The sequence below is a fragment of the Dermochelys coriacea genome, chromosome 2 (assembly GCF_009764565.3).
Source record: "Dermochelys coriacea isolate rDerCor1 chromosome 2, rDerCor1.pri.v4, whole genome shotgun sequence".
NCBI classification, from domain to species: Eukaryota; Metazoa; Chordata; order Testudines; family Dermochelyidae; genus Dermochelys; species Dermochelys coriacea.
In genome coordinates this window covers 271,217,983-271,227,297 of record NC_050069.1, presented here as the reverse complement: position 1 = coordinate 271,227,297, position 9,315 = coordinate 271,217,983, and the positions used below count along the sequence as shown (strand labels likewise).

The following is a 9,315-nucleotide window of genomic DNA, read 5'->3' as shown; positions in this document are numbered from 1 at the left end:
GGGACACAATCATAGGGCCTAATCACATCAGCCACACTATCAGAGGCTCATTCACCTGCACATCTACCAATGTGATAGATGCCATCATGTGCCAGCAATGCCCCTCTGCCATGTACATTGGTGAAACTGACAGTCTCTACGTAAAAGAATAAATGGACACAAATCAGACATCAAGAATTATAATATTCAAAAACCAGTCGGAGAACACTTCAATCTCTCCGGTCACTCGATTACAGACCTAAGAGTGGCTATCCTTCAACAAAAAAGCTTCAGAAACAGACTCCAAGGAGAGACTGCTGAATTGGAATTAATTTGCAAACTGGATACAATTAACTTAGGCTTGAATAGAGACTGGGAATGGATGAGTCATTACACAAAGTAAAACTATTTCCCCATGTTATTTCTCCCCCCCACCCTACCCCCCACTGTTCCTCAGACATTCTTGTTAACTGCTGGAAATAGCCTACCTTGCTTGTCACCATGAAAGGTTTTCCTCCTTTCCCCCCCCCCCTGCTGCTGGTGATGGCTTATCTTAAGTGATCACTCTCATAGAATCATAGAATATCAAGGTTGGAAGGGACCTCAGGAGATCATCTAGTCCAACCCCCTGCTCAAAGCAGGCACAATCCCCAATTTTTGCCCCAGATCCCTAAATGGCCCCCTCAAGGATTGAATTCCCAGCCCTGGGTTTAGCAGGCCAATGCTCAAACCCTCTCCTTACAGTGTGTATGATAAACCCATTGTTTCATGTTCTCTGTGTGTGTATATCAATCTCCCCTCTGTTTTTTCCACCAAATGCATCCGATGAAGTGAGCTGTAGCTCACGAAAGCTTATGCTCTAATAAATTTGTTAGTCTCTAAGGTGTCACAAGTTTCTCCTTTTCTTTTTGCGAATACAGACTAACACGGCTGCTACTCTGAAACCTGTCAGGCAAGAGTTTCCCACTCTGTAAGGCTCTCTACAGCTAAAGTGAATCAGGGATATGGTCAGAATGAAAGTCTTAGGCCATATCTACACTGGCACTTTCATCATTAAAACTTTTGTTGCTGAGGGGTATGAAAAAAATACCCCTGAACAACAAAAGTTTTAATGATGAAAAGCACAGGTGTGGACAGCACTTTGTTGGCGGGAGCTGCACTTCCAGGGACAAAGCTACTGCCCCTCATTGGAGATGGCTTTATTTTGTCATGGGGAGAGTGCTTGCTCCCCACCCTCAAATTGCTACTAACTTCAATGGAATTTGGGGAGACACAATAGAATATAGGATTAACCCTATAAACAAATTTTCATAAACTTTACAGCACCTAGTGCACTACTGGGGCTATAGAACCAAAACACCCCCCATCCCCATATTTGAGCATTGTTCTTATAGGGCCAAGTCCCTCCTGGCTACCTGAACAGGAGGTTTGGACACAACTAACTTTGGAAATCGCTCCCTGATGGTTATGTGTAAAGTTATTTAATCTGCACAGGTTTCAGAGTAGCAGCCGTGTTAGTCTGTATTCGCAAAAAGAAAAGGAGTACTTGTGGCACCTTAGAGACTAACAAATTTATTAGAGCATAAGCTTTCGTGAGCTACAGCTCACTTCATCGGATGCATTTGGTGGAAAAAACAGAGGAGAGATTTATGTACACACACACAGAGAACATGAAACAATGGGTTTATCATACACACTGTAAGGAGAGTGATCACTTAAGATAAGCCATCACCAGCAGCAGGGGGGGGAAAGGAGGAAAACCTTTCATGGTGACAAGCAAGGTAGGCTAATTCCAGCAGTTAACAAGAATATCAGAGGAACAAAAAGAAAAGGAGTACTTGTGGCACCTTAGAGACTAACAAATTTATTAGAGCATAAGCTTTCGTGAGCTACAGCTCACTTCATCGGATGCACCTTTTCTTTTTGCGAATACAGACTAACACGGCTGCTACTCTGATATCAGAGGAACAGTGGGGGGTGGGGTGGGAGGGAGAAATACCATGGGGAAATCTGCACATTTTCACTGGTCCGGGGCAGAGAAATGGACAGAACTCATGTCTTCTGTTTGGCCCCATGCCCTGCCCTCACTCCAGTTAGTGCTTTGGCTCAAGACCTTTGCAGAAGGAGAATTTTGCCCTACAAGCGGATGGGTGACTGTCTTGCTCTGAAGCACAGTGTGAATTAGCCAGGCTGGGGAGCTCAGCTGCTGTCAGCCCAGCACTGGAAAGTCCCCACAGTGAGAGTGTTACTCTGAGAAACACATGCATCTGATGAAGTGAGCTGTAGCTCACGAAAGCTTATGCTCAAATAAATTTGTTAGTCTCTAAGGTGCCACAAGTCCTCCTTTTCTTTTTGCGAATACAGACTAACAGGGCTGCTACTCTGAAACCTGAGAAACACAATTCTTACAGAATTCAGGATGTGATAGCAAATAGCAGCATCCCTGGCAACAAAGCTCAGCCGCGACCCCTTGAAGAGAAGGAAGGAGATGACAGCCCTGGAAATCTACCCTGCTCACAGACCAGCTCCTCACCTCTGCTGTGGGGTGCAAGACTAGATAAAAGGGGCTCTAAGGGGATGTCTACACTGAGATTAGACACCTGCAGCTGGCCCATGCCAGATAATTCAGGCTCATAGGGCTTAGACTAAGGGGCTATTTAACCTCAGTGTAGACATTAGGCTCCTGGGCTCTAGGCCCCTCCCACCTTGCAGGGTCCTAGAGCCTGGGCTCCAGCCTGAGCCCAAACATCTACAGCACAGTTAAACAGCCCCACAGGCCCAACTCAGCTGGCACGGGCCAGCTGCAGGTGTCGAATTGCAGTGTACACATAGCCTAAGAGACGCTAGGATGAGGAGCAGCAGCTGGGAGGGGAATAGAAGTGGCTGGAAGGCTAGTAAGACTATTTACTAATGTTTTAACTGTAACAAAGCTCGGGTCGGCCCTGAGAGGGGTTTAGAAGCATCCAACTGCTACAGCTGTATCAGAGACTTCATGGCAGGTGGAAAGTGCCCAGTCACGCTGGCAGCTGAAATCACCGTTCACGCTGAGGATATTTTACTCACACCTGCTTATTTGCTCATGCTCATTAGCTTTGCTGGGTGATCAGACCCGTCCCTGCCAGGACTGATTTACCTGGTTCTGTTCAGAACTGCGTTGTAGGAGCTGGTGTTTCTTACGAGCAAATTCTACCTTCCCTCTATTACCTTGTTATTCCAGTATAGCCTACAATCAAGAACCAGTGTGTGTGTTTGTAACAATCTGCATTTAATAACCTGTGTAACTAGACAAGCTTTATTTGATGACAGGTGTATCCACACTCAGTATGTTCTAGTCCATTCCCTGTGTGTTCATGTATTCCGAGTTTTTATTAAATCATGTAGCAGTAGTTTTATAGTTTAATAAAAACAGATTTGATCTGGATAAGGCATTCGTGTCTGTCTTTTCCAGTCAGTGTAACACCAAACCACCGGGAGGGACGACCTCAGGCCTCAATAAACCTCTCCTCCATTCAGATCTGGAGGTTTTTTGATTGTTTATTACTATATGTTTTTCCATAATTTGCTAACGTCAGAAATAATTTCCTCAGAGGTGACAGAACCCTCTGGTCTGATACTGGAATGAATCCCACATTATGCCAAGCCTCTGTCCCAGCTGGCTACAGCTGCCTCTTCCCCTCAGATCACCACCTAAAAATCAGTGTCACAGGTCTGGGCCTCCGAGAGACAAGACGGGTGAGGGAATATCATTTCCTGTACCACCCTCTGGAGAAGGCATCGTGCACTGGCCTGCAGATCCCTCAGCCACAGTTCAGTCCCTTGGTGCATCTGGCTCAGGCCTGTCCCCACACACTCCTGTTTGCAGGCCCTTCCTGAGCAGCCCCCTGCCCTGGCAATCACTGCACCCCTGCCTGCAACAGGCTGTTCCCAGCTAGCAACCCTTCCCTCCCCGCTCCTAAGCCGCCCAGCCTGGCTCCACAGCCAGTTCCCAGACAGCTGCCTCTGCCCTGCGGCTCCTGATCTCACACAGCCTCTGGCCCCCTCCTGAGCCAGGGCCCTGCTGCCCTCTGGCAGACCTGGCCTCCCTTTGCCGTGGGTTATGGAGCCCCGGGCGGGCTGGAGATTGTACTGCTGGTTACCGGTGCCCAGTAAGGAGCTGGCAGGTTTATCACAGGGGGCCCCCCGTTTGCATGCGAGTGTTTCAGGCCATAATTATAAAATGGAACAGCCCACGTATCTCCTCCTCTGATTGCTGTGCGGGGGGCTCCCTTTACTCTCCCCTAACCCCTTAGGGAACTGCCTGTCTGGTCCACTCCATCTGTCCCTGTGTCCTGCCCCCACCTGGCCCCCTCTGCCATATTTACATCCCTATCCCATATTCCCCCTGCACTCCGCTGTCTCCCTCTCACACCCCCAAGCCCTGTACCCTCCATTTCCTGCCCAGTTTCCAGACATGGAGCAAAGGGGCAGCCAACTTCCCTGAGGGCAGCCTGGCTTCAGTCCCACTGGAAACACTGAGAGAGAGAGGCCGTCTTTATTAGGGCCAGCCTCCCATGCACATGCTGTAAAGAACCATCTTGACTGAGTCAGCCTGTGGCTCGAGCCCCATGGGAATCAGACATTCTGAGTGAGGGGAGACGTGTGCACAATTGATGCCAAAGGTCATGAGACACCTTAAAAAGCAAATAAGCTGTTTAACAGCACCACAGCACCACTGAACAGCCATTCTAGACAGGAAAGGAAGGAGAATCCTGAACACAGGGGAGAGGGGTGTGACCAAGAGGGAATTTTGATAATATTTTTATGATTCCTATATGTGCCTCAGTTTCCCTCTGAGGTTTGCAATGCTGTGCATGCAGTGTAACGGGTTAAATAGCTGCTCTTGAGGCAGAGCAAGGGACATGAGGTGTGTGTCACCCCACTGGCCAGCAGCCAAGAGGAAGGAGATTTTCCCCACCTCTCTGCAGGGAAGCAGAGCCAAGGCCCCAGGTAGAGAACAAAGAGGAGAGGGGTTCATAGCTGACCTTTGGGGAGACACATGCACACGTGGGACTAAGGACACAGGGACAGAGACAGGGAGAGAGCCAAGATGGCTTCGACGGCAGCATGACTCAAGAGAGCTCTGGCCTGGCGCTGGCCAGTCTGAATCCATCTTAACCCCTGTCTCTGTGCTAACCTAAGGGCTCCAGAATCTGTGGGGACAGTGACCAATAAATTGTTACCATGTTTGAAAAGGCTGCCTGGTGTCTCTGTAAATATTCCCTGAGAGCTGCGCCCTGAAGGGGAGCAGGACAAGCCTCCTGCAGGACACTGGCTGGGCTGGACTCACTGCAGACAGAGACAGGGATTGCTCAGCCCAGAGACCCAATTTCAGGGCCTGGGAGGCCACAGGCCGCCCACTTGGAACTGTAGGTCCCTGGGACCTGACACACTAAAGGGGTGACTCCCAAGGGACTGGTGACAGACCAGACCCTGTGGATCCATGACAGAGACAAAGCAGGCTGCTCCCTGATGCAGAGGAACAACTCACCTGACCTTAGAATCATAGAATATCAGGGATGGAAGAGATCTCAGGCCCCTGCTCAAAGAAGGATGAACCCCAGCTAAATTATCCCAGCCAGGGCTTTGTCAAGCTGGGCCTTAACAGAGCTGCTGTCTGAGCTTAACCAGAGCAGCTGTTGTTTCTGGGTTTTGTACAGGAGCATTTCTCCTTATCCTGGGCCCGCTGCACAGTGTCCAGGGGCTGGGGGCAGTGGGACTGAGCCCTGTGAAGCAGGGGAAACTGTGAGGCCATGTTTGTACATGTGCAAAGCCTGTGTTCTGAGAGTGGATATCTTCATCCCTGTCTCTCTGCTGGAGTCTCCATGTTTGAGGAGTTTTTCTTGTTTTGCCTTTTTTGTTTTTTTTAAACTCAGTCATTCTTCACCTGCTTTGCTGAATGCTCTGGGTGCTGGTTCCAGATTCAGGCATTTCACCAACTGCAGAGGGTGGGGCTGGCACAGTTCCCATGTACCATGGGCTTCTCTGAGGCTCACAATGCTGTTTTTGCTGGCACCAGGGCCTAAACTGAAAAGCAAAAATACTGCTAAGTCTACCAGTCCCTGGGGTATTGTGAGCCTGAAGAAACCAACCACACCCAACCTCTCTACACCTGAGTCACAATGGCCCAAAGGTTCCCACCCCCAACTCCAGCCATCATCAGGCTGACAAACCCCAGATCAAGGGTCACAATTGGGCTGAAGACGCTTCCCCCAGCCTCAGCCTAACCACTGCCCTGACCACGCTGAAAAATTCCATGCTCCTCCCTTCATTCCCCGGGCTTCAGCTGTCCTGAAGATTCCCTGCCCGTGGGTGTGTGGCGGTCCCCTTCTTTCACCCCTTGTTGTGCTGCCAGGGAAAGAGGATGAAACAACCATCAAACAGCATCTTCTAGCCCAGGGTTCCTCAAACTTCATTGCACCGCGACCTCCTTCTGACAACAAAAATTACGACACGACCCCAGGAGGGTGGACCAAAGCCTGAGCCCAGCATCCCAGATACGGGGGGGTCCAAAGCTGAAGCCCAAGGGCTTCAGCCCCAGGAAGGGGGCTGGTAATCTGAGCCCTGCTGCTCTGGCTTTGGCTTCAGTCCCAGGTGGTGGGGCTCGGTCTTTGGCTTTGGCCCCAGGCCTCAACAAGTCTGAGCCAGCCCTTGCGACCCCATTAAAATGAGGACCGCTGTTCTAGCCTCAATGTTGGTGCATCTTTTCTTTCCCTCCTTTCATTCCTTTGTTCCATTCCTCTGTTCTCCTGACATTCGCTTCCTTTGCTTTCATTCTCCTTTTCATACACACTTTCAGCTTCCCACGGTTTTCTCTGTCATCGCCACACCATTAAAAATCGAGTGCTGCCATGTTTGCACCTCAGGAAAGAGAACAGGAAAGAAAACAGAGTTCAGATTCGAAGTGTTGACTGTGTGTGTGGATGGGGCTGTGAGTGACCCAAGTGAGGAGACTCTGATTTCAACCTCAGTGGAAGGAGAATCAAACACGGTAGCAATTAATTTGCTGGAAGAAAGTACGGTATAGTTAAAGTACAGCCCTCAATTTACACCCTTCCTTTAGAGGAGATGGAAACAGCCTTAGATGCACCTTATCACAGGTACAGGCTGAGAAAAGGGAATTCTCAGGTCCCTAATAAAGTCATTATGGTGGTGGGAGCAGCTGGCAAAGAGTTTGAGGTGCAAGTGCTCTTCTCGTCCATCCTCCCCATGGAAGGAAAAGGCCTGGGTAGAGACCGTCGAATCATGGAAGTGAACGAATGGCTACGCAGGTGGTGTCGGAGAGAAGGCTTTGGATTCTTTTACTATGGGATGGTGTTCCAAGAAGGAGGAGTGCTGGGCAGAGACGGGCTCCACCTTACAAAGAGAGGGAAGAGCATCTTCGCAAGCAGGCTGGCTAACCTAGTGAGGAGGGCTTTAAACTAGGTTCACCGGGGGAAGGAGACCAAAGCCCTGAGGTAAGTGGGAATGTGGGATACTGGGAGGAAGCATGAGCAGGAGCATGCGAGAGGAGAGGGCTCCTGCCTCAAACTGAGAAAGAGGGATGATCAGCGAGTTATCTCAAGTGCCTGTACACAAATGCAAGAAGCCTGGGAAACAAGCAGGGAGAACTGGAAGTCCTGGCACAGTCAAGGAATTATGATGTGATTGGAATAACAGAAACTTGGTGGGATAACACACATGACTGGAGCACTGTCATGGATGGATATAAACTGTTCAGGCAGGGCAGAAAAGGTGGGGGAGTTGCATTGTATGTAAGGGAGCAGTATGACTGCTCAGAGCTCAAATATGAAACTGCAGAAAAACCCGAGAGTCTCTGGATTAAGTTTAGAAGTTTGAGCAACAAGGGTGATGTCGTGGTGGGAGTCTGCTGTAGGCCACCGGACCAGGGGGATAAGGTGGACGAGGCTTTCTTCCGGCAACTCACTGAAGTTACTAGATCGCAGGCCCTGGTTCTCATGGGAGACTTCAATCACCCTGATATCTGCTGGGAGAGCAATACAGCGGTGCACAGACAATCCAGGAAGTTTTTGGAAAGTGTAGGGGACAATTTCCTGGTGCAAGTGCTGGAGGAACCAACTAGGGGCAGAGCTCTTCTTGACCTGCTGCTCACAAACTGGGAAGAATTAGTAGGGGAAGCAAAAGTGGATGGGAACCTGGGAGGCAGTGACCATGACATGGTCGAGTTCAGGATCCTGACACAGGGAAGAAAGGAGAGCAGCAGAATACGGACCCTGGACTTCAGAAAAGCAGACTTTGACTCCCTCAGGGAACTGATGGGCAGGATCCCCTGGGAGAATAACATGAGAGGGAAAGGAGTCCAGGAGAGTTGGCTGTATTTTAAAGAATCCTTATTGAGGTTACAGGGACAAACCATCCCGATGTGTAGGAAGAATAGCAAATATGGCAGGCGACCAGCTTGGCTTAACAGTGAAATCCTTGCTGATCTTAAACACCAAAAAGAAACTTATAGGAAGTGGAAGATTGGACAAATGACCAGGGAGGAGTATAAAAATATTGCTCGGGCATGCAGGAGTGAAATCAGGAAGGCCAAATCACACCTGGAGTTGCAGCTAGCAAGAGATGTTACGAGTAACAAGAAGGGTTTCTTCAGTTATGTTAGCAACAAGAAGAAAGTCAAGGAAAGTGTGGGCCCCATGCTGAATGAGGGAGGCAACCTAGTGACAGAGGATGTGGAAAAAGCTAATGTACTCAATGCTTTTTTTGCCTCTGTCTTCATGAACAAGGTCAGCTCCCAGACTGCTGCACTGGGCAGTACAGCAAGGGGAGGAGGTAACCAGCCCTCTGTGAAGAAAGAAGTGGTTCGGGACTATTTAGAAAAGCTGGACGAGCACAAGTCCATGGGGCCGGATGCGCTGCATCTGAGAGTGCTAAAGGAGTTGGCAAATGTGATTGCAGAGCCATTGGCCATTATCTTTGAAAACTCATGGCAATCAGGGGAAGTCCCGGACGACTGGAAAAAGGCTAATGTAGTGCCCATCTTTAAAAAAGGGAAGAAGGAGGATCCTGGGAACTACAGGCCAGTCAGCCTGACCTCAGTCCCTTGAAAAATCATGGAGCAGGTCCTCAAGGAATCAATTCTGAAGCACTTCGAGGAGAGAAAAGTGATCAGGAACAGTCAGCATGGATTCACCAAGGGCAAGGTCATGCCTGACTAATCTAATTGCCTTCTATGACGAGATAACTGGCTCTGTGGATGAGGGGAAAGCAGTGGACATGTTGTTCCTTGACTTTAGCAAAGCTTTTGACACGGTCTCCCACAGTATTCTTGCCAGCAAG

At 49.4% G+C, this 9,315-nt stretch overlaps 1 protein-coding gene across 1 annotated transcript in view; it reads left to right on the top strand.

Moving 5' to 3' along the window:
- LOC119850710 overlaps positions 1 to 9,315 on the top strand; it is an 829,101-nt gene that overhangs the window by 27,648 nt on the left and 792,138 nt on the right. The window lies entirely within an intron of this gene.